This window comes from Tenrec ecaudatus, chromosome 1 (assembly GCF_050624435.1).
Source record: "Tenrec ecaudatus isolate mTenEca1 chromosome 1, mTenEca1.hap1, whole genome shotgun sequence".
In the NCBI taxonomy this organism is placed as follows: Eukaryota; Metazoa; Chordata; class Mammalia; order Afrosoricida; family Tenrecidae; genus Tenrec; species Tenrec ecaudatus.
In genome coordinates, this window is record NC_134530.1 from 55292341 (window position 1) to 55318806 (window position 26466).

The window sequence follows — 26466 nt, forward strand, 5'->3', positions numbered from 1 at the left end:
ATGATCCTGGATAGACCCTTTGAACATTTCCACCCAACCCTCGGTGAACCACGCCATGGACTAAGCACCATGCCAATCTTATACCCTGGCCTTACAGGGACATGGCATCCCCCAAGGGCCACACCAAGAGGACTAGACATGGAAGCCCGACTGAACGAACTGGGCCCTGCCTCAAAACTACCTGTACCCCTTGGACTTGGGACTGAAAATCCCTGATGGGGGAGGAAGCAAAGGACGGGCACCCCAACACTGTGGAAATGGTGGTTGTTGGACCTTGGGTGGGACTTCTGGCTTAGAGGGCATCCAATGAAGGGTACTCAGAAGCACTGTCTATTTAGTATCCAATGCTCCTCTTACATTAATATGAGAGGCGATAATCTTATAGGCAAGGAGCTGACCTTGTTAGAAATGTTACAGGAAATTTCCCCCTAAAATTAACCCCCGCACTAATGTAAACAGAGCTCAGTTAAGAAATCAACCTGTACAAAGCAACAACTCATGGACTGCAGCTCCCAGTTAGACTACGCTCGCATGTAACACTCATCTCAATAGTGCCTTAAATTCTATGCCATGGGATAATTTATTGACACTATCAATGCAATCACCTGGTACCCAAAGGGCTACTGGGAAATGTTTTCCTTTTTTGTTTGTTTTGCTCTTTTGGAGGGGGGGCATGGAGGGGTGTTTTTTGTTTGTTTTGTTTTGGTATTGTTGGTTTTGGTTTTTATTATTGTCATATTATGACCGTCAAAGTAAACCAGGTTGTTCATAATGTGTGGACAAGCAGGTGGATTCCGGGTCCCCCTTACCTCTAGCCTCGATCCAAGAACAGTTAGTTCTGAGGACATGGCCCTGGTCAATACGCACCTTAATGAAATGACTTCTGAAGATAAGGGTGCTACAGCAAAGTGTGGTGAAGAAAGCAGATGGTGCCCAGCTAGCTACTGGCATAGTGTCTGGCGTCTTAAAGGCTTGTATTCAAGCAAACAGCCATCCAAGTGAGGTGTCAACCAAGTCCACCTCAAAGAAGCACACCAGCCCGTGTGCTCCAAAGATGATGATGACAACCTCCAAATATGAAGAAGGGCAAAGCTGTGAACACCCAATCTGTAGAAGGCTGTGGAGGACGGTGCAGCCCAATGTCCACCTGTAGAGTATCCGAGAGTCGAGTCAGATGAGGCCTCTGGCAGATCTCCTCTGGCCACAGGTGAGAGACTCGAACAGCTTTGCTACAGAGCTGGTTGTACCCAGGATGATGGTGGCTGGGATGATGGTAGAATATGATGCTTGCTCAGTTGACCTCCCTCCTGACTCAACCTGAATTTGCTCTAGACTGAAATATTTCTCACTTGTTCCATGGCAGAAAGTCCTTCTCTGGCCTTTTAAATATCGATGGCAGCCTTTTCTTTCTCACTCTGTTTGTAACTTTATCTTCATACTATTGTTTTCTTCTTGCCCTGGTTTTGTTTCTTGCTGTTTGTGTTCTGTTTCCCAGCTTGGGAAGCACAGGAGTGGATGCCTACAGATGATAACGGATGTCACGGTTTATCAGGGGTGAAGGGGAGGGGAGGGCAACTGGGAATCAAACAATCAATGAGTGCAGCGTGGGGGCGGGGAGCACTGGAGCTGATTGTGAGGATGTATATACAGCTCTTTATAAAAACAACTTAACTATGGAAGTGAATTTTTAAAATTTTTTATAAATCATTTTATTGGAGCTCATACAACTCTGATCACAATCCACACATACATCAATTGAGTAAAGCACACTTATACATTCGTTGCCCTCGTCATTCTCAAAATTTGCCTTCCACTTGGGTCCCTGGAATCAGCTCATTTTCCTTTTTTCCCTCCCCCTCCCTCCCCACTCCCCCTCCCTCATGAACCCTTAATAATTTATAAATTATTATTTTATCTTATCTTACACTGCCCGGCGTCTCCCTTCACCCACTTTCCTGTTGCCCATCCCCCAGAGAGGAGGTTATATGTAGATCCCTGAGATTGGTTCCCCCTTTCTACACCCCCTTCCCTCCCGGTATCGCCTCTCTCACTGTTGGTCCTGAGGGGTTCATCTGTCCTAGATTCCCTGTGTTTCCAGATTCCAACTGTACCGCTGTGCATCCTCTGGTCTAACCAGGTTTGCAAGGTAGAATTGGGATCATGATAATTGGGGTGGAGGAAGCGTTTAAGAACTAGAGGAAGGTTTTGAGTTTCATTGTTGCTACACTGAACCCTGAGTGACTCATCTCCTCCCCACTACCCCTCTGCAAGGGATGTCCAGTTGTCTACAGATGGGCATTGGGTCTCCATCACGCATCCCCTCATTCACGGTGATGTGATTTTTTCACTCCCGCCTTTGTTGCTTGAAACCTGGTCCCCTCTGCCCTTCATGATCACATATGTTGGTGTGCTGCTTCCATGTGGGCTTTGTTGTTTCTGGGCTAGATGGCGCTTGTTTACTTTCAAGCCTTTAAGTCCCCAGGCTCTATATCTCTCAATAGTTGGGCACCATCAGCCTTCTTCATCACACTTACTTATGCACACATTCGTCTTCAGCGTTTATGTGGGGAAGGTGATCACACAATGATGGTTTTTGTTCTTTGGTGTCTGCTACCTGATCCCTTCAACACCTCGTGTTCACTTAGGCTTGTGTGCTTCTTCTCTGTGGGCTTTGTTGCTTCCGAGCTAGATGGCTGCTTGTTTGCCTTCAAGCGCAAGTGAATTTTACATCAAGAAAACTACTTTAAAAAAAAAAGAAAGAAACCAAAGTTGACCAATGGCGACCATGGGCAGGAAGAGGTTTTGCTGAGGGGCATTGAGCTCGTGTTCAAGGCGGTGGGGCAACTTGGGAAAGGAGGTCAACAACGGCTGTGCAGCGTGAAGAGTGTCATCAATGGCACTGAGCGGCACCTGTAGAAGCTGTTGAGTTGGAGAGTGTTTTGTTGTGTATATGTATATAGTTTGTGCTTGGCTTACTTCACTCAGCATAATTTCCTCCAGTTCTTCCCATGTGGCAATGTGCTTCACGTGTTCATCTCTGCTTTTTAGCGATGCGTAGTACTCCATTGTATGTATGTACCACAGTTTTTAAATCCATTCGTCTGTCGATGGAAATTTGGGTTGTTTCCAACTCCTTGCAGTTGTGAATTGTGCTGCAAGATGATGTGTATATTTTTGCCACAATTAAAATATGAAATGACACTAAAATAAGGAACAATCAAATTGCAGAATTGATTGTTGAGCAGCACCAATAGCTAACATTGAGCGCATCGTCCTTCCTGTCTGTTTCCCCAATTGGAATGGGAACTCTGCGTAGGCAGGTACCTTAAGGGCATCGCTCACCACTGTGTTCCCAGCACCTCCAGGGGATCCTGGATCAATACATGGATAAACAAAGTGTGCATCACAATAGAACCACTTTTTAAAAACGGAATGTTCTTTCTCTCACAACCTTCTCCCTGCTGATGAAGTTGCCTTGTCTTTCAGTTCTCGGTTTTGACCTGGAGGACTTCCTGAGGCCCTCTCCACCCCATCACCACCATCCGACCCTGGGGAGGTGGTTTAGAATGGGCGGAGGGGGAGTCCAACTGCCCGGCTTCAAATACTGGCTTTGATTCTTATTAGCATTCAGTTACCATGTCTTAGTTTTGCAAGTCGTCAAGAATGAAGCAGTCTTGGGGACAGCCTTCTGTTCCACCTGAGTGTGTGTGTGTGTGTGCCTGCTTTTCTCCCAAGTGCCACACGCATCAGCACTTGCTGATAAAGCTCAAAGATTGCAGCCTTCAATGCAGATCACAACTCAGTGTCAAGAAAACAAAAATCCTCATAATTGTACCAAGAGGTAACAGCATAATGAATGCAGACAAGCTTGAAGTTGTCAAGGATTTCACCCTGCGTGGATCTCACCATCAACTCTCATGGAAGAAGCAGTTGAAAGATCAAAGGAGGCATTGCGTGGGTAGATCTGCATCACGAGACCTCTCTAAAGTGTTGAAGAGCAAACATGTTGTCCTGAACCAGCCCAGGATATTTCCATGGCCTCAGAAGCATGGGAACGTTCAGCATTGAATCAGGAAGACCAAAGAAGAATCGATGTATTGGAATTGGAGTGCTAGCAAAGAATGTTGAAAGTACCACGGACGGCCAAAAGGACAGACGGATCTGTCTGGGAAGAAATGAAGCCAGAATGCTCCTCAGAGGCGAGGATGGCGTGATTTCACCTTACATACTTTGTACACATTGTCAGAAGAGACCGGTCCCTGGAGAAGGACGTGATGCTCGGTAAGGTGGAGGAGCGGCGCAAAAGAGGAAGGCCCTTGGTGAGATGCATTAACACAGTGGTTATATAACAATAGACTAACACGTAAGAACAACTTGAGGATGGTGCGGGAGCAGGCGGTTTTCCTTCTGTCGTACATAGGGTTGCCATCAACCTATGAGGATGGAAGGAGCAGTGGAAAGGTCAAACAGTTCAGAGTCAACTCGACGGCACCTCAGAATGAGACCATGTGCATTGCACACGGAGCACCATGGTACCTGTGAGCTACTGTCAAGTATGTGTACTGCTGTGATGAGGTTTTGAGGTAGTTAGTTTATGGTGCCAACCTGGCCGATAAACACAGGTGGGGTTAATTGAAGGGCGGAGGGATAAATGGCTCAGTGAGCCTCGCCTTTCCAGTTCTTGGTTCTCTTAATCTGTGATGGTCGGACCAGGATGCAACTGCCTTAGCCAGTTCCCTGCTTTAGCTGGCAAGGCTCACTTCCTGCAAGACATCCCTGAAGAGAAGCCACATGGACCTACTCCGCAGCCCTGGGTACTGGAGCAGCTGTGTGGAGACCCCTGCCAGTCCTGAGATGCTTACACATTCACTGATTCAGCTTTCCTCCCACAGTCGGCATCACTGCGTGTGTTTTGTGAGATGGAGGAGGACTTCATGGATTGGTGTCGGACATATGGGTTGTGGATTTGGACAGCACTGGGTTGGGATGTTTTCTTGATGTGCACTTACCCTTTATATAGAACTCTCTCTTATGCATGAGTTTCTGTGGATTGGTTTCTCTAAAGTACCCAGATAGACACAGGGTTGAAGTCTCTACCTTGGTCACCATTTTCAGAATCTGTAGTTTTATACGGATGCCTATGGACACTGCGACATATGTGCTGTGTGTATTTCAATGGGGAATCAGTGAGGGACATGATATGGTTTTTAAAAACAAATAGGATCAAATGTAAAGGATGTAAATACCTGGAAAAAGTGTTATAAGAATGGCAAATTAATAACAGTCTTACCGTCCCCCAAACCCGCTGGGACCTTTCTGCTCTGCCGCACAGGGTTGCTAGGAGCAGAAACCAGCCTGGCAGGACACCACCACGGGGCTCAGTCACAACATTGGGTGCCCACACGATGTGTGTGGGGTCAACGACCAATGCGATCGAAGAAAATCACAAGCACAAAAATAGATAAAACCCTTAGGGTGGTATGTTTTTAAAAGGAACTAAAATTACAATGCCACCTGGGAGAGGGGGAATCACAAACGGTTAATATCTATATTGCCTTAAGATTTCATGTCATTGTTGCTAGGTACCTGCGATAGTTAGGGTTTTTTGTGCCAACATGGCCCCTATAGGAAGCTATGGGTGGCGTTTAGCCTGCCAATCGGGTCGCAGCTGGATGACCTCCCTTAGAGGTCCCACTGAGATATAGAGCTCTGTGGAGGCCAGCCTCTCGCTCTGCCCTGACCTTCCTGCTTGCTGACCTGGAGAGCTGCTGGAACCCTGCCATGCCCTCCCCTCCCCTCTGGTCCACACACTTGGCACTCTTCCTGCATTCTGCGTCATTGCAGAATGTGTGACTGTGTGAGTCTGAAGAGGGACTTAAGGATGAGTATCGGACTTTTGGCCTTTAGATGGACTGGGCTGGGATGTTTTCTTGATATATAATTACTTCTTGATATAAAGCTCTTTCTTATACATAGATGAGTGTCCTGGATTTGCTTCTCTCGTCCACCCGGCCTAGCACAATGCCGCTGAGTCGGTTCTGACTCACAGTGATCCTACGCATGACTGAACAAAACACTGCCCGGCCCCGCACTGTCCTCACCACGGTTCCTCTGCTTGAGCCCGTGTGGCAGCCAGGGTCCCGCCATCTCTTTGAGGCCCTTCCTCCTTTTCTCGGCCCCTCCACTTTACCCAACACGATGTCATTCTTCAGGGACTGGTCTCTTCTGACAACATGTCCAAAGTACGTAAGATATCATGCACAGCCATAAGAAATATCTGAGTTGCCACGAGTTACTTGGCACACGTTACCAGCAGGCAATTCAAGTGAGTTTAATACTCAATCTCCAATACAAATAATGATAATAACATCCGGTGCTAATAAAGTTTTAGTTGTACTGGCCCACTCATACATAACTGGCAAGGATATATTGCTATGGACGTTTTGGAAAAAAATTTAGCTGTGCTGTACTAAGCCTTTGTTAATAATTACATACTTGTGCCAGTAAGCCTATTCTTAGGAACTGGTCATCAGGAAATCCACTTAAAAATTCATATTAAAAAAGGCCACATGTGGAAGGTGTTTAGCACAGGATTATTTATAACACTGAAAAATGTGCGACCGCAGATGAGGGGTTACATAAATAATGATAAATTGATCCAATGGCGTGGTATGCCACCATTAAGTAATTATGAAAGTGTTGGAACAAGTACTTAAGATATAGTAAGTTTACAAGCAGACTGCTAAATTAAATTTAAAGGCTGATCACAAGTGTGCAGAAATGTGCATCTGGACTTGATGCGAGCTTGGCGGAAAACAGGAACGTGAGAACCGTTGCTTTGATTAAAAAGAGAGAGACGCTTCGCTGAGTGGCTGCCATATGCAAGACATCCTGCCAAGGGCTTGCACATACAGTGCTCCCTCAGTTCCCCAATTCTCCGCAACGCCCGAGGCAGTCGGCTTGTTCCTACTTCACAGACGAGATCGCTGGGCATTGGCGGAGGGGACACCTGCTTGAGGTGGCGTGGCCGGTGACAGGCTAAGGGAGGGCCAAGCCCCGGTGCCTGGACCCTCAGTCCCGTGTTCTTTCCCATGCATCAGATGTGTGAGATGGATGCGGTCCAAACTGGTTTTCCTATCTTTTTAAACATTGCCTCTGGTGCGGTGTAAATGTACTGGTGCAATAAAAACACAATTAAAAGAAAAGCCAAAGCTGCCTTGGGAAGCAATTCAGACCTTGCTCTTCCAGAGAGTTTCAAGGGTCATGCGCCCCACCCTGCCATTGGCTGACGCAAATGGTGTGGCCCAAACAATACCAGGAAACAGCCCTCCCAACTCATGAAGGGCTGTATCTTCTCTCCCTCCCAGTGTTTCCTCCCGGTATCCCAGGCCCTCCCTCCCAGGGCAGCTCTGGAGACGTCTGCAATGGTACTTTGTCCGGGTTTCAAAGCCGTGCTTGCACCCCGAAGAAGGGCCAGGGGGCTGAGGAGTGCAAGGAGAGCAATGGGGCGACAAAGTGCATAATGTGTCCCGCGTCCTTCCACAGGGCTGCGGGGCCTCATCTGGGGCAGCAGGGAAGGCTCTTTGGGGTGGGCTTTTCAAAGCCACCGGAGGCCAGGTGAAGAAGAGCAGAAGGGAAGGGGAGGCCCACTGAATGAACACCCTGAAGCAGGAAAGGACCCGGGTCCCCAAGGTAGGAAAGTAAAGAAGGTGCTGTGGCCAGAAGGCATTAAAGCTGAGGTCCTTACAAATCTGGCTAGACCAGAAGAGGTGCATAGGTGCAGAGGGCAGTTCGAAACACAGGGAATCCAGGACAGATGACTCCTCCAGGACCAGTGGTGAGAGAGGCGATGCCTGGAGGTGGAGAGAATGTGGGGTAGAAAGGGGGAACTGATTACAGGAATCTATATATAGCCTCCTCCCTGGGGGAGGGACAGCAGAGAAGAAGGCAGGGGGAGACATCAGACAGTGTAATACATGACAAAATAATAATAATTTAAGAATGATGAAGGGTTCATGAGGTAGGGGGGAGTGGGGAAGGAAGCAGAAAATGAGCAGCAGATATTAAGTGCTCAAGTAGAAGGCAAATGTTTTGAGAATGATGATGGCAACAAATGCACATATGTTCTTGACACAATAGATGTATGTATGGATTGTGATAAGAATTGTATGAGTCCCCAATAAAATGATTTTTTTTAAAAACTGAGGTGCATGACAGGTGCGTCCCGGGAGGCCAAAGGAGGCGGATCCCACGGCGCTGAGAGACCTCCACCAGGAGTGGGTCTTTCATTTCAGCCCAATGGGAAGCCACGCACGGAGACAGACTAGCGACGGGATTCTCAATACCGATAGAACTTCTGGTTAGAACCATGAGCGGTAGCACTTTGCCACTTCTCCGAAAGCAATAGTGAAGGGGAAGTACAACCTCCATCTCTGAGGAAACCAAGGAGAAATCTGAACTGCCCTAAAAACAAAAACCAAGCAAGCTCAGCAGGCAGTGCCGCCGCGCCTCGTGACTCAGTAAACACAAAATCATGGACAACAAAAAGGGAAGGAAAGACGCAAACGAAAAGGACTCGGCAGGGTAAAATAAAGAAACTGCCAACACCACACCAAAATAGCACGACAAACTGACAGCGGTAAACTCACACCTATGCGTAATCACACTGAATACAAATGGCTTACGTGCTCCACTAAAGACAGAGTGGCAGAAAAGATGGGGGGCGGGGGGAGGGCGGTGAATCAACAAGCCACAACCCATCAATATGCTGTCTGCAAGAGACACGCCTTAGACAACAGACATACATAAACTAAAAGGATGGAAACTACATCTATCGAGGGAACAATAACCATAAAAGAGCAGGAATGGTCATATTAATCTCCGAAAAAATAGACTTGACAGCAAAATCCACTATAAAAGATAAGGAAACACTAGCTAATGAACAAAGGGTCAATCCACCAAGAGGACATGCTGACAATAAATACAGCGTACTCAGTGACAGGGCCCCAACATACATGGAACAAACTCGAACATCTTTGTAAAGAAATAGACGGCCCTGTAATCATAACAAGAGACTTCAACACGCTGGGCTTGGTGGGGGGCAGAACAACTAGAAAGAAACTCAACAAAGATACAAAAAAACTCTAAATGCCATTGTCAACCAATTTGCCCTCATAAATATACACTTATTAGGGCAGGTTAAATAGTCTTGCTACAAAGTCATAGACGCCTTGTTAAATAGAAACGGCAAAATATGAAGCTATGGCTTCTTGACATATTCTCCATCTATGTCTACATGCTTGCTTCCCCTTTTCACTTTTTATTTTATTATGAATTAGATGAAGGTTTACAGAGCCAATCAGTATTTGATCCATCGGTTCACACCGCTTGGTTTCATGTCATTGATTGCAGTTTCCCCAGGTCCCATCGCTTATCCCCCTTCCTCCTTCTGCTTCCCGTTTTCATTTCTTCTTCTTTCCTAGCTCTTCAGGATTTTGTCCAGAAATGCTGTCCCTGAAGGGTTGCTTGTTCTGAGGTGTGTGCACCTTCTTGGTGTCACTGTTCCTCTATAAATCTGTCCCTTGTTTGGCTGAAATTTGAGTCACATTAGAAAGTTCAGTTCCAGACCTGAAAGGTGACGAAGCGCCATACTCTCAGGAGTGCCACCAGCCTCTACCAGCCAGTCAACCTGGCCATTTTAATGATTCTTCATTAATTATTATTTTTATGATTGAGAAATCATTTTCCTTCCACATCGATCCAGGACTTTCTACTGTGATTCCTTTCAGAGCAGTGAGGAACCAGGTACCTCCTAGTGGACTGATTGTTTTCACGTGTCTTTTATTTTCGCCATTCTTCTCTTCCAGGTGGGGAGAGAGTAATGTTTGTACTTGCTCATGAACGGTTAAGACTACAACCATAGCTCACCGAAGCAGAACATTGTCTTGGAGACTGTGTTACGCTCACTGGAGCTGCACACTTCTGGGGGTGGTGTTTCCATCTCTCCAGCCCATTCCCAAGTCATTCTGTATTCTTCCAGAAGCCATGGCCAAAGCATCCGTTTGCCTTAAAGGACTCAAATCGTGTTTCACGTAAGTGTTCGCTGAGCTGAGGGGATGAAGAGAAGTCAGCAGGCGGTAGGGGAGGCGGGCGATGGTGTTCCAGAGCGACTGGTGGAGCTGTCCTTGCTCCCCCTGAAGAAAGAAGAGCTGCATTGTTGCCACGGAAAGAAATTCCTCAGTACAACTTTCCTGACCTTTTCCTCGCCGATGCAGCTTTTCATTTTCTTAAAATTTCGTAATCAACCCCCAGAATTGCCTCGTGTTCTTAAAAAACATCTATCAAAGGGTGGGATGTCAGAAAAGAGTCACCTTATGCCTCTGAGCTATAGCCTCTCTGCCTTGAGATGGACCGGCCTAGTCTAGCCTCTCAGAGGCCACTGTTGTGACTGGGTTTTCAAGGCATCCTTTGAGCCCAAGACAAATGTAGCTCTGAGAGAACATGTCTGGGGCCGTCCACTGATTGCAATCGACGTGTCTCAACGTGTTTTGTTTGGAATAAACTCGTGCGTGTTAAACGGGAGCACCAGTGACAATTCGTGGTTACTGAGCCTCACACAGAACACGCCACCAAACTGCAGCAAAGGACGCAGTCTTCTCCAGTGCACCTGAGTCGTTCTCCAGAAGCGACCACGTCTCGGGCCACAAAGCAAGACTCGGGAAAATCCAAAACATTAAAATGATACAAAGCATTTTCTCAGATCACATGCCATAAAAGTAGAACTCGATGACAGGAAGAGCAAGTGGGGCGGGAATCAAATATATGGAAACTGACTACACCTTGCTTAACAACCACTGGATTAAAAAAATACAAAAAGAACTCACTGGGTAATGGAAGAAAAAGATCAAATATTTAACTTCCTAGAGTCAAATGAGAACACAACCTACCACCACCTTTGGGAGACAACAAAAGCAGTGTCCAGAGGACAGTCTATAGAATTAAACTCCCCTCCCCAAAAGAAGAAAGAGCCCAAATCAAAACATTAACCTTGGACCAAAAGCAAGAGAATAGCTTCACAGTCATCAGAATAAAGGAAATCAGAAAAAATCAGTAGAAATCAATGAAATAGAGAACAGGAAAGGAAAAAAAAAAAAGAATCAACAGACCCAGAAATGGTTTTTTGAAAGGCTCAATAGATTCGGCAAACCATTAGACAAGCTGACAAAAGAAAAGCAGAGAAAAAACAAATAAACTAAATAAGAAGCAAAATGGACGGCATTGCAACAGAACCAACTCGAGTCAAAGACAGACTGACAGGATGCTGTGCACAGTCATGTCGTCAGGTGCCACAGAGGAGACTCCAACTCAGCAACACCAGCCTTTCTTCTGCTCCTCCCCCTCCTCTTCCTCCACCTCCTCCTCATCATCATCCTCTCCTCCTTCTCCTCCTCCTTCTCCCCCTCCTCTTCCTCCACCTCCTCCTCATCATCATCATCATCCTCTCCTCCTTCTCCTCCTCCTTCTCCCCCTCCTCTTCCTCCACCTCCTCCTCATCATCATCCTCTCCTCCTTCTCCTCCTCCTTCTCCCCCTCCTCTTCCTCCACCTCCTCCTCATCATCATCCTCTCCTCCTTCTCCTCCTCCTTCTCCCCCTCCTCTTCCTCCACCTCCTCCTCATCATCATCCTCTTCCTCCACCTCCTCCTCATCATCATCATCATCCTCTCCTCCTTCTCCTCCTCCTTCTCCCCCTCCTCTTCCTCCACCTCCTCCTCTTCCTTCTCCTTCTTGCTGCCCCTCCACTTTACCAAGCATGATATCCTTCTCTATAGACTGACCTCTCCTTGCTTCTAAGGGACACCCTGGTTTTATTTCTTCCAAGACAGATCTGTTAATTGTTTGGGAAGTCCATACTACTTTCAATATTCTTTGCTAGCATCATAATTCAAACCTATCGACTCTTCTTTGGCCTTCTTCATTCAGTGTTCAACCTTCACATCCATATGAGACGATTGAAGATGTCATGGAATAGGTCAGGTGCATCTTAGTCCTCAGGGTGGCATCTTTTCCCTTCAATACTTTCAAGAGATCTTGTGAAGCAGATTTACCCAATGCAATGTGTTCTTTGATTTCTTGACTGCTGCTCCCATGAGCATTGATTGTGGGATCCAGGCAAAATGAGATCCTTGACAACATCAATCTTTCTCCATTTATCATCCAGCTACTTCCTCTGAAATGGGCAGCCGATTCCGTCTTTGCAGCCTGGCAGCTCTGTCCTCAGTATGGAAGCTCCGCTGAAACTGTTCACTCAGGGTGATCCTGCTGGCATTTGAAATACCAGTGACGTATCTTCCAGCATCACACACCACCACAGTGTGATGAACTGACGTGATGTCTGTGTATTCCATTTAGAAGAGGCCACATGTATAGTCCATGTGTGATGTGTATATTCCAGCCACCTTTTGTGTTTTTGACAAAAGTATTTGCTATTAGCAAGTATTTGCTCTTCTTGCAAAATTCTTTTTTTAAATCATTTTATTAGGAGCTGGTACAATTCTTATCAGAATACATACATACATACATACATACATACATCTTGTCAAGCACATTTGTACACTTGTTGTCATCGCCATTCTCAAAACATTTTCTTTCTACTTGAGCCCTTGGTTTCAGCTCCTCATTTCCCCCTCCCTCCCTCATGAACCCTTGATAATTTATAAATTATTGTTATTTTTTCATGTTTTACACTGACCGATGTCTTCCTTCACCCACTTTTCTGTTGTCCGTCCCCCAGGGAGGGGGTTATAGGTAGATCATTATGATAGGTTCCCCTTTTCTCCCCCCACCTTCCCCTTACTCTGCTGGTATGGCTACTCTCAATATTGCTCCTGAACAGGTCATCTGTCCTGGATTCCTTATGTTTCCAGATGTTACCTCTACCCATGTACATCCTCTGGTCTAGCCAGATTTGTAAGGTAGAATTGGGATCATGATAGTGGTGGAGGAAGAAACATTAAAGGACTAGAGAAAAGTTGTATATTTCCTCATTGTTATAACTACACCCTGACTGGCTTGTCATCTCCCTGTGACCCTTCTGTAAGGGGATGTCCAGTTGCTTACAGCTGGGCTTTGAGTCTCCACTCTGTACTCCCCTTCATTCACAACGATGGGATTTTTTGTTCTAGGTCTTTGATGCCTGATACCTGATCCTATCAACACCTCATGATCACACAGGCTGGTGTGCTTCTTCCATATGGGCTTGGTTGCTTCTGAGTGGATGGCTGCTTGTTTACCTTCAAGACTTTAAGACTGCAGATGCTACATCTTTTGATAGCCAGGTAACATCAGCTTTCTTTACCACATTTGCTTATGTACCCACTTTGTCTTCAGCGATCGTGTCAGGAAGGTGAGCATCATAGAATGCCAATTTAATAGAACAAAGTGTTCTTGCGTTGAGGGAGTTCTTGAGTAGAGGCCAAATATCTGTCTGCTACCTTAATACTAAACCTATAAATATATGTACATAGACCTATTTCCCCATCGCCATATATAAACATTTTTACATATGTACAAGCCTGAATTTAGACCTCTGTGAATGCCCTTTGGTCTTGCAAAATTCTGTCACACAATCTCCAGCTTTGTTTCGATCACCAAGACCATATTTTCCAACTACTGTTATTTCCTCTTTCCTCCCCAACTTTTGCATTCCAATTGCTAACAATTATCAATGCATCTTGATGGCATGTTTGATCGATTTCACACTGAAGACATTGGTAGAATTCTTCAATTTCCCCGTCACTAGCCTTAGTGGTTGGTGCATAAATTTGAATACTAATTGCATCTATTGGATTCCCTTGAAGGGGGACATTAAGGACATAATCCCTTCACAGACAGCCTTGTATTCAAGATAGATTTTGAAATGCCCTTGTCGATGTTGAATGTGATGCGATTCCTCTGGACTATGCCACTCCAAGCACAGTAAACTGTGTGATTTTCTAGTTCAAAACGGTCAAGACCAGTTCATGTCAGCTCACTAACACCTAGGATATTGATTTTTGTGTGTTTCATTGCATTTTTTACAATTTCCAATTTTCATACTTCATGCATTCCATACATTCGTAGGTTCATGCTTCATCCATTCCAAGTGCCAGTTATTAGTAGATTTTTACAGCTGTTTCTTCTCATTTTGAGTTGTGTCGCATCGGCAAGTGGAGATCCTGAAAGCTTTCCTCCCACAGACTTTACTCCATTCATGTCACCATCGTCAACTCTAACTCGGAAAAGCAGCTCTTCCTCAGTCCCACTGTGAGGGTCTACTGCCTGGAGGGGCTCATCTCCTGGCACTATCTCCGACAGTGCTTGGCTTCTGTCAGTGAGGTTTTAGTCACTGACAATGTTTTGGTGTCGTCCAGAAGGCGGTCAGTGACTAAATCCTCAGGGGTGGACAGCCCATTCCCTATCTGTACTCTGTTCTCCGTCTGGAAGCTCTGCTGAAACCTGTTCGCTTTGGGTGACTCTGGTGGTATGTGAAATACCAGTGACACAGCTTCCAGCATCGCGGCAACACACAAGCCACCACAGGGTGACAAACTGACAGACAGTGGTGAATGAAAACTTATACACCAACAAATTTTAAATCCAGGAGGAAATGGAAAAATGCCCAGAAAAGCACTATCTATGCAAACTAACACAAACTGAAGTTAAGGAAAATAAACAAACCTGTAACAATACAGTGAAGAATTAATATCCCAACTCCAGAGAGACTGAAACAGCCCTGGTCCAAATGGCTTTACTAAACTTTACCAAACACTCACGGAAGAGTTTAAATCAATACCACTTAAACTTATTTGTATTTCATAGCACACAGAAGAAAGAAATATTTCCAAATTCATTCTTTGACACCAGCATAACCCTGATACTAAATCCAGGCAAAGATACTACGCACACAAAAGAAAGCTATGGATTAATATCCTTCATGGGTATGCATACAAAATTTCTCAACAAAATTCTAGCCAGTATATTTCAAATGTACCACATAAAAGATGCAATGCATCACGACCAAATGGGATTCATCCAGGCATTCAAGGATGGTTCAACATTAACCAGGCAATCAACACAATGTACCACATAAATGAAACAAATAAAATTTATGATCATCCCCATAGATGCTGGAAGGGCATTCGATTAAAAACTCTCAGCAAAAATAAGAATAGAAGGGAACTTCCTCAACATAATAAAAGCAGTCATACAAAACCAGCTGTCAATTGATTCCAAATGCAGAGACAGAAAGCATTCTCCTTGAGGATGGGATCCAGACAAGGATACTTTTCATCGCCGCTCTTCAGCATTACAACACAAACTCTACCAAGAGAGATAAGGCACTAAAGCAAATTAAGGAAGAGGGACCAGACTTCAGCCCAGTGCCTCAAGGTGTGAATGCAACATTCCAGTGTGGAGTAGGGAACCAGTGGAGTGGATGCCAGCCCCTCCCCCTAGCTGCAGCTCCTGTGCAGCTTCGGGAGAGGGACATATCTGATCAGAGCACACGGGAGCAGATGAAGGGGGAGGAGGAGAGAGTGGAGCACAGCCTGGCCCACCAGGCCGTGAGGATGATGTTCCTGATTAGAGCAGCCAGTCCACAGAGAGGACAACATGGCTGGCTCCACTATGAGACATGATGCCCCTCACTGACCCATGGCGCTACAGGGGACAACACCAGAGACACAATTTGGGAATTGCACCTGACCTGATCCCACCACACCGAGGCAAAGCACTGGGGGAGTGCAGCGGAACAACAAGGGAATGGAGCGGCAAGATCCCCAGGGAATGCTGAAAGTGGACTTTGGGGCCAGGGTGTGGTGCCCCAACAGACTGGACTGGAAAACACTCCTAAAGGCCAACAAACGATCCTTGAACTAACTACAAGTTTTTCTTTCTTGATGTATTTTGTTTTGTTCTTTGTCAGTGGTTTATTGTTGTTGTTTCATTGTATACTGTTGCTTTGTTTTCCTCTGTCTTGTTTTTGTGCATGTTATTATCTCCGCAGGTCTGTCTAAATAAGATAGGCTGGATGAACTATCTGGAGGAAAAACAAAGGGACCAACAGTTCCAGGGGGACTTGGGATAGGGGGAGGTGGGGGGTAAGGAAGTGGTGTTAACTAATCCAGGGACAAGGGAACAACATGGGACCCGAATTGGTGGTGAGGTGGGAGTGGCAGGCCTGGTAGGGAAGGATCGAGGATAAGGTAACTTAACGAAGAGGTATAGCTGTAATCCAGGTGGGGACGGAGCATGATAGTGGGGCAGGAGGAAAGTCAAGGGAAATAGAGGAAAGAGCTAGGAGGCAAAGAGCATTTATAGAGGTCTAGACAAAGACATGTACATGCAAATATATATATGAGGATAGGGAAATAGATCTATGTGCCTATATTTATAGGTTTAGTATTAAAGTGGAAGAAGGACCTTGGGCCTCTACTCAAGCAGTCTCTCAATGCAAGAATGCTTTCTTCTATTAAATTGGAACTCTATGATGCTTACCCTCCCGACACAACTGCTGAAACCAAAGCGGGTGAACAAGTAAATGTGGTGAAGAAAGCTGATGGTGCCCAGCTATCAAAAGAGATAGTGTCTGGGGTCTTAAAGGCTTGAAGATAAACAAGCGGCCATCTAGCTGAGAAGCAACAAAGCCCACATGGAAGAAGCACACCAGCCTGTGCGATCATGAGGTGTTGAAGGGATCAGGTATAAGGCATCATCAAAAAAAAAATCTTACCATAGTGAATGAAAGGGGAAGTGCAGAGTGGAGACCCAAAGCCCATTTGTTGGCCACTGGAGATCCCCTCACAGAGGTGTCTAGAGGAGGAGATGAGTCAGTCAGGGTGCGATGTAGCACTGATGAAGAATACAGCTTTCCTCCAGTTCCTAAATGCTTCCTCCCCGCCCACTACCATGATCCAAATTCCACCTTGCAAGTCTGGATAGAGCAGAGGTTGTACACTGGTGCATATGGGAGCTGGAGGCACAGAGAATCTAGGGTGGATGACACCTTCAGGACCAGAGGTGTGAGGGGTGATACTGGGAGAGTAGAGGGTGAGTGGTTGGAAAGGGGGAACTGATTACAATGATCTACATGTGACCTCCTCCCTGGGGGACTGACAACAGAAAAGGGGGTGAAGGGAGACGCGGATAAGGCAAGATATGACAAAATAATGATTTATAAATTATCAAGGGCTCATGAGATAGGTGGGAGCATGGAGGGAGGGGAAAAGAGGACTTGATGCAAAGGGCTTAAGTGGAGAGCAAATGCTTTGAAAATGATGAGGGCAAAGAATGTACAGATGTGCTTTATACAATTGATGTATGTATGGATTGTGATACGAGCTATATGAGCCCCTAATAAGATGTAAAAAAGAAGTGTATAGAGACCTAGATGAAGGATATAAAGCTCTTTCTCATACAATAAAAAAAGAGATTAAGGATATTCAAATTGGGAAAGAAGAAGTAAAACTATCACTGTTCACAGATGACATGATCCTATCGATCCCTGGTAATGTAGTGGTTAGGCATTGGGCTGCTACGGTCAGCAGTTCAAAATTCCTGCTGCTCCTTGAGAGAAAGACAGGTTTCTCTACTCCTGTAAGCGTTACTGTCTCACACCCACAGGAGCAGTTCCACCTTGTCCTATGAGTTGGCATTGACTCTGTGGCAGTGTGGGATGATCCTATACACAGGGACTCCCAAGGATTCTACAAGAACGCTGCTGGAACTAATAGAAGCATTCCGCAAAGTAGCAAGATACAAGGTTAACCTAAGCAAATCAGCTGGGTTCCTCGATAACAATAAGAGAGATCTTTGGAAAGGAAGTCAGGAGGGCAATATCATTGACAGTACCTCCAAAGATAAAATAATCGTGAATAAATCTAACCAGAATGTGAAAGACCTGTACAAAGAACATTACAAAACACAAAGGCAAGAATTCAAAAGAGATCTACATAAGTGAAAAAAACAGACCATACTTGAGGATAGGAAGACTTTCCATTGTGAAAACATCAATATTACCCAAAGAGATCTATAAAATATAATGTAATCCTGACCCACATTTCAATAGTATTCTTTAATGAATCGCTCATTTTATATGGAAACGGAAGGGAACCCGGCTAAGTAGAGCATGATTAGAGAAGGCTACTCACACCTGATCTCAGAACCTGCTTAAAAGCTATGACAGTCAAACCAGCCTGGCATAATCACAGGCACACAGACCAGTAGAACAGAATGAAGGACATAAATCTGGACACAGACCTATGGAGCCGGCACTGCCCAAAGAGCAAACAAATCTGTCTCGGAAGAAGTACAGCCATGATGCTCTTTAGAAGAAAGGATGGTGAGACTTTGTCTCACATATTTGGACATGTCATCAGGAAACGACATCCGGCTTGGCAAAGTAGAGAGCAGTGAAAAAGAGGAAGACCTTTCATGAGATGACTTGACACTGTGGCTACCACCATGGGCTCCAACATAAGAACCACTGTGAGGGTGGCGATGACAGGCGGCGCTTCATCCTGCTGTACATGGTGTGCATCAGAACTGACTCGAAGGCACCTAACAACAACAACAACGTGGGCCACCAATCTTCAACAAAGGGCTGGCATCCCTCCTATGAGGAAGAAACGGTCCTTTCAACAAACTCGATGTCTTTCTGTAGAAAAATCAAACAGGGCTCATACCTCACGCCACACACAAAATTGAACTCGGAATGGATCAAAGACCTAAATATGAAACCTAAAGCTATAATAATCGTGGAAGAAAAAATGGAGCCAGTGCTTCAGGCCCTAATATATTATGCTACATATACAAAAGAAACAGTGACAAATCCACCAATAGGAGAAGATTAATTAGAACAATGTGACCTTCTAACAGCTAAGTCCTTATGTTCATCAAAAGACCTCTCCAAAAGCGCCCAAAGAGGACTACAGACGTGGAAAACTTTTATTTTTGCTCTGATATATCTGACAAGGGTTTAATCTCTAAAATGTATAGAAAACGTCAACACCTCAACAACAAAAATACAAACAATCCAATTTTTAAGTAGGCAAAGAATGTGAACCAAAGGAGACATTCAAGTGAGCAATGAACACATGAAGAAATACTGGTGATTAGTCATTAAAAAATAAGAACCCAAACTCATTGCCATTGAGTTGATGCTGACTCATAGCGGCCCCATAGGACAGATGAGAACCCTCCCGCTGTGTTTCCAAAGTGGGGCATCTTCACAGGAGCACAGCTGGCGGTTTCGAACTGATGACCCGTGTTCAGGAGCCCAATGTGCAACCACTAAGCAACCAGGCTTCTTTATTAGCCACTACAGAGACACAAATCAGAACTACAATGAGATATCATCTCACTACAACCATAACGGCACTTAAACATACTCAGACACACACCAGGACATAACAAAGGTTGGCAAGGTTTTCGGAACTCTCATATACTGATTAGAACCCTTCTCCACGGCTGGTGGGATTGTAAAATGACATAACTCTGATGGAAAGCAGAGCAGTGCTCCCTGGAGAAGCTAGAAACAGAAATATTAAATGACTCAGCAATCCCACTCCTGGATGTATATTCTAAGAAGTAAAAGCCGTGACGCCGATACATGCACACCTCATTTTTTGCTCTTTGCTTTACAGTACTTTGCAGATCCTGCGTCTTTTTTATAAATTGAAGGTCTGTGGCAACACTGCATCGAGCCAGTCTATCAGCACTGTTTCTTCACCACCCAGTACTCACTTTGTGTTTCTGTACCACGTTTTGCTGCTTCTCGCAGTCTGTTAAACTTTCCCAGAATGCTACTGCACACTCACTACAGTAGAGTGTAAACAAATGTTTTCCCCAAGCCATTTTATCAGGAGGTAACCCAGGCATCGTATCATTCCGTAATTCAAACCCGTCAAGCAGTGTTGTACAATTGCTATCACCATCATCTTCAAAACATTCTCTTCCTTCTTGAACCCCTTGATATCAGCTCCCTTTCCCCAAGCCCCCTCCCCCACTGTACCCTAGGGCCCCCCCTTCTAACTGTTGTCTCTATAGGTTTATCCATCCTGGGTTTCACATACTGAAAAACAAGGAAATACATAACAAAGATCCAAGAAGGCTATGTACAATGACAAGATGCTCTGCACTGGAAACCAAGAACAGTCGTGCGATTCATGGTGTGGTGACATTTCTCGTGTTGCAGGGATCTAGCACCAAACCCATGTATCTCCGAGATAGGCCTATAAAAATAAGCAAAGCTCCCTTCATCGCAGCATGATGCACAACAGTAAAAAGATGGAAACAACGTACGTGCCCATCAATGGATGAATGGATACACAAACTGGGAGATACACACAATAGAATACTACGCAATGATAAAGAGTAACAACGGATCCACGAAACATCTCACAATGTGGATGAACTTGGAGAAGATTAAGCTGAGTGAGGTAAGTCCATCACAAAAGGAAAAATGGTGCTTGAAATCATTTCAATCGCAATGATCGACACATAACCATACACCCCTCTACAGGGGAAGAATAGCAGAAAACATGGGGGAAAGGAGACAGTGGTTGGTGTGAGAGGTAAAAATAATAACAACGTACAATCTATCAGGGTGTTATGGGGGGAAGAACTGATACCATGAGCTCAATAGAAAGTAAATGTCTAGAAAAGAATGAGGGCAACATATGTAACAAACACGCCTGATGCAAGTGATGTATGGATGGTGCTAAGAGTTGTACGAGCCCCAATAAAATGATTGGGGCAAAAACAGAACAACAACAAAAGAGAGTTTATGTTCACACAAAGCAAAAACAATTTGGGGGTGGTTACCAGATATGGGAGGAAAAATTACTAACTAAATAAAAGGCATCTATTAATATGGATGAAGGGAAAGGCAATGCACAATCTGAGGGGGAAGCCAGCACAACATGACCAAGGCCAAGAGGACACTCCATGGACTCCCAGAGATGAAACAAATCTGTCTCAGGAGAATGACCGTCAGAGTGCTCCTCAGAGTTGACGGCGGTGGGACTGTGTCTCCTGTACTTCAGACGTGTTATCAGGAAAAGGACACCATGTTTGGCTAAGTCAGGGTCAATGAGAAAGAGGAAGGCCCTCAATTAGATGGCTCGACATACTGGTTGCAACACTGGCCACAAACCTAGCCATGACTATGAGGATGGGGAAGGACCAGGCAGTGTGGCCCTGAGTTGGAACTGACCCAGCAGCACCTAACAACCACCGTGATGACGGTCACATGCAGTCCAGTAGCAATGGTATTAGCAAAGAATAATTTACAATAGGTAGGTAGATATGTGAAAGAGGTTTGCGAGAGTGTGGGGAAGCTTGCCCACCTGCAGATACAGGTTAGGTTTGGTTGTGGATAGTTCTACATACATAATTGTAGATGCTGAATTTGTAGATACTAGAAAACAAAGGGCTACAGTCTTGGGAACTTCTTCATTATCACGAAACACATCATGGGTGAATTCCCTAGGCTTTAAGACAAAAGACCATGAACTCAGGGAACATCTCCATCAACTGGTGCAACATCGTCTATCAAGAAATGTTTTGCATCCTACTTTGGTGAGTAAAACATCTGGGGCCTTAAGAGCTTCTGAGGAGCCACCGCAGATTCAACTATCGGTGTCTGCCCATCCGGAGGGAGAGAGAGTAAAGAACACCAAAGACTCCAGGGAGTTACTGGAAGTCCCAAGGATTAATGGGCCACACGAACCAGCCTGCATGACACCAAGATGAGAAGCACTAAGTGGTGCCCCGTCACCAACCAACCGCTCAGACTGGAATCACAGCCAAGGGTCCCCAGGGAAGAAGGAAACAACGTCAAACAAAAAACTCAAACGCACAATAAAAGACCGGCCTTACTGGTCTGACCGAGACTTGAGGAACCCTCAAGGTTCTGATCCTAAGACACTCTCGTGACCTGGAGCGGAAGCCATTCCTGGAGACTGGTTCCAGCCAAACAATAGCTAGGCTCAAAAATTAATACTTAACACCAGAGAATAAAAAATATGTTCTTTAGAACATTCAATTCGATTAGAAAGAAAAAACAACATCTGCCCAAAAGCAAAGATGAGAAGGAAGGAAGTGGTGGAACATTCTAACTACAGGAAATAGGGAGCCCACAGGGGCATTGTGGGAAATGTCACAATGCCAGGGAGCCCTGTATGCAAACTAAGGGGTGGCAAGCTAATTGGCTCAGTAAACCTTCACCCCACACACCCTACATTTGAAATGAGGAAGTAAAGGCTGAAAGAACTCATTCACAACCCTGAGTCATAAGGAAAAACACTAGTTGTGGGTCTGGGAAAGCTCTGCACCATTCAAATTTGAGTAGTTTACATGGAATCACCTCCAGATCTGTACACACTTATGACAAGAAATAAAAGCAACAACAAAATGAAAAGAGTCAAACAAACAACAAGAATACTCATCGGAATAAAACCAAAACTCAATGGAACATTTACCTCTACACACAAGAGCACCCCCAAGAGAGAGATAGGAGCTCAGGGGATAGGAGTAGGGTGATAAGAGCAAACAGAGCATAAACTAAATAATAATAGTAAGTAAGTAACCATAAGCTGTCGGGGCTCAGGAAACAGTGAAAGGAAAATGACACAGCAGAAATGAAGGTCACATTGTCAGCAACCCAAGAAAGACCTGACTTTACTGAGAGAAGCACAGTAAGGGACAGAGAAGAGAGACGTGAGGGAAGTAGAAAATTTTAAATGCAAAAATGTTAAGTTTAAATAAGGAATAACAAAGAAAGTCCATATATACACATCAGGAAACACTGATGAAGAGAACCAAAGCAGCGTTACCCAACAGATAGTCTGAGACAGGGGGGCTCATACTTTTCCAGCATTGCAGCTACTTATAAAGTAATCAAGCCAAATCATCTACCAACTACAAAAATGCAAAACATATATTTATTTTATTTACTTATTACATTATTCATAAATGCATTGAGAATGCTTTCTACATACAACGTATGTTTATGTGCCTTGCATAACCGCATGAGTCCATATTGCACAACACAACACAATTAACTATGTACATTTTTGGTCATGACCTGAGTTTACTCTGATGACTTGCACTGAATGGAATGAGCCAGGGACGCACAGTCCGGACAGTAGCTGCTGACAGCCAGCCTCAAGCACACTTCCAAATGATCGTCAGTCCTGGTAGAACAGTCCTTGGACTTAATTATCTTTATGTGGGAAAAGGCTGACTCACATAAATAAGTAGAGCCGAATAATGCAGTCAGGGAGGTAGCCCATGTTCTCATGTTTGGGTACTTTCCCTCTGCGAGGAAGTTCCAGAACTGTTCATGCACTCTGGACTTCAGCTGAGTGTCGGCTTATAGTGTCAAAATCTCCCATTCCCCTCCCCTCTCCCAGAAGAATTCACTTCAAAGGACAGCACTGAAGCTACAGCTCAAGAAGAGAGACTGGTCTGATCAGAGCACACAGGAGCCAATGAGGGGAGGAAGGGGGAAAAAAAAAAAGAGTGAAGCACATCCTGGCTCACCAAGCCTGAGGACAATGTTCTTGCTCAGAACAGCAATGCACAGAGATGACCACAGGGCCAGCCTCACCATGGGACACAGCGTTCCTCATTGGCCCATAGCACCATTGAGGACAACACTAGAGACACACAGTGAGAATTGTGCCTGCCATGAGCTCACCACGCCGAAGACAGCCTCTAGGGGGCATGTAACAGAGCAGCAGGGGGAGCAGAGCAATGAAGTCCCCAGGGATAGATGCAGTGCCAGGGCATGACACCTCATCACAATCAACTGGAAAGCACTTATGAAGGACAACAATAGACCCTGAACTATTTATACTTTTTTGTGTGTTGTTGTAGCTATTGTTTTACTTTCTATTGTTGCTTTGTTGTACTCAGTCTTGTGATAGTACATGTCTACCTAGAAGGGATAGGTGGGATAAACAAGCCAGAAGAGAGAACAACGGGATGACAGTTCCGGGGGACATGGGAAAGGAAGTGAGTGTTAAAAAACCCAGGGACAAGGGAACAACAAGTGATCCAAAATCAGTGGCAAGAAGGGTGTAAGAGGCCTAGCAGGGCTGGATCAAGGGCAATGTAACCAAGAGGAATTCCTGAAAGCCAAATGAAGGCTGAGCATGATAGTGGGACAAGAGGAAAGTACAAGAAATAGAGGAAAGAACTAGGTGACAAAGGGTAGTCATAGAGATTTAAATACACGCTTATATAGATGTAAACATTTATATACGAAAAGGGGGAAATAGATCTATGCACATATATTTATAGGTTTAGTATTAAGGAAACAGATGGACAGTGGGGCCCTGCTCAAGTACTCCCTCAACACAAGAACACTTTATTCTAACAATTCGGCAGTCTGAGATGCTCCCCTGCCTGGCACGATCGCTGAAGACAATGGGTGCACAAGCAAATGAGGTGAAAAAGCTGATGGTGCCCGGTTACCAAAAGATATAGTATCTGAAGTCTTAAAGGCCTGAAGATAAACAAGCAGCCATTTAGCTGAGAAACAACAAAACCCACATAGAAGAAGCACACCAGCCTGTCCCAACTGGATCGCTGAGCACAAAGTGGGTGCATAAGCAAATGTGGTGAAGAAAGCTGATGGCACACGGCTATCAAAAGATATAGCGTCTGGGGTCTTAGAGGTTTGAAGATAAATAGGCGGCCATCTAGCTAAGAAACAACAAAGCCCACATGGGAGAAGCACACCAGCCTACCCCAACTTGATTGCTGAAAACAAAGCAGGTGCATAAGCAAATGCGGTGAAGAAACCTGATGGTGCGCGGCTGCCAAAATATATAGAATCTGGGGTCCTATATATAGGTGGAAGATAAACAAGGGGCCATCTAACTGAGAAACAACAAAGTCCACATGGAAGAAGCACACCAGACTTTGAGATCACAAGGGGATCAGGTATCAGGCATCAAAGACAAAAAAATTCACAGCATTGTGAATGAGGGGGAGTGCAGACTGGGGATGCAGGGCCCATCTGTGGGAAATTGGACATCCCCTTACAGAAGGGCTGTGGGGAGCAGACGAGCCAGTCAGGGTGCAGTATAGAATGATGAAACATACAATTTTCCTCTAGTCCTTAAATGCTTACTCCCCAATTCTACCTTACAAATTCTACCTTACAAATCTGGCTGGACTAGAGGATGTACACTGGCACAGATAGGAACTGGAAACACAAGGAATCCAGAACAGGTGAACCCCTCAGGACCAGTGGTGAGAGTGGCGATACCGGGAGGGTTGAGGGAAGGTGAGGGAGAAAGGGGGAACAGATTACAAGGGCTACATATAACCTCCTCCCTCGGGCATGGACAACAGAAAAGTGGGTGAAGGGAGACGTCGGACAGTGTAAGATATGACAAAACAATAATAATTTATAAATTATCACGGGTGTATAGGGGGGGATGAGGAGCTGATACCAAGGGCTCGAGTAGAAAGCAAATGTTTTGAGAATAATGATGGCAACATATGTACAAATGTGCTTTACACAATTGATGTATGTATGGATTGTGATAAGAGTTGTATAAGCCCCTAATAAAATGATTTTTTTAAAAGCTCACATTCCATGTGAGAGTGATTATGTTTTTGCCTTCTAACTTGGTCCCACTCCCCCACTTATTTTAATACCCTTTCTTACGTTTAAGAGAAAAAGAACAAGGTCTAAAAATTGGCAATAACTTAGCTTGTCAGTTTTGCTGTTCTTAGAGCAGTTGTTCGCGCATGTGTTTGACACCTGAGATTGCATCTGATTGGCTGTGCTGTGTATCAGTTAAGTGACAGGATTGACGATAGGCTTACGTCTATTTTCTTAATGCCATGCGATCTACCCAGACTACATTTGCAATCGACTAGTAGATCACAATCGACGTATTGAGCACCCCTGGTCTAAGACATAACTCAAGAAAGTGTTTTAGAAGGCAAGAAGACTGATTTAATAGCTACTGAAACACAGGAAGTTCTACTCAGGATGATCAATATCAAGATATGTCCTACTAACGTCAGTAAATTCTAAAATTAAGGAAGAGTCCTCTGGGCATCTAGACCAAATAAAAAGTCACAGAACCATATATCCAGAAAGGGTAGACAAATAGCATGACCAAGAAATGGAAAAAGACTCGGACAGTTCATGTAAATGGATATTCAAATGGGCGAAATGGATATTCAAATGGATATTTAAATGGACAAAATGGATATTCAAATGGGCAAAATGGATATTCAAATGGGCAAAATGGATATTCAAATGGGAAATGGATATTCAAATAGATATTCAAATGGGCAACAAGCACATGAAGAGATCCTCACCATCAGTCAAACCATTGCCCACCCCCCACCCACCATCCCACCAAAATCCTCACTGCCCCGGACTGGATTCTTAGTGCTT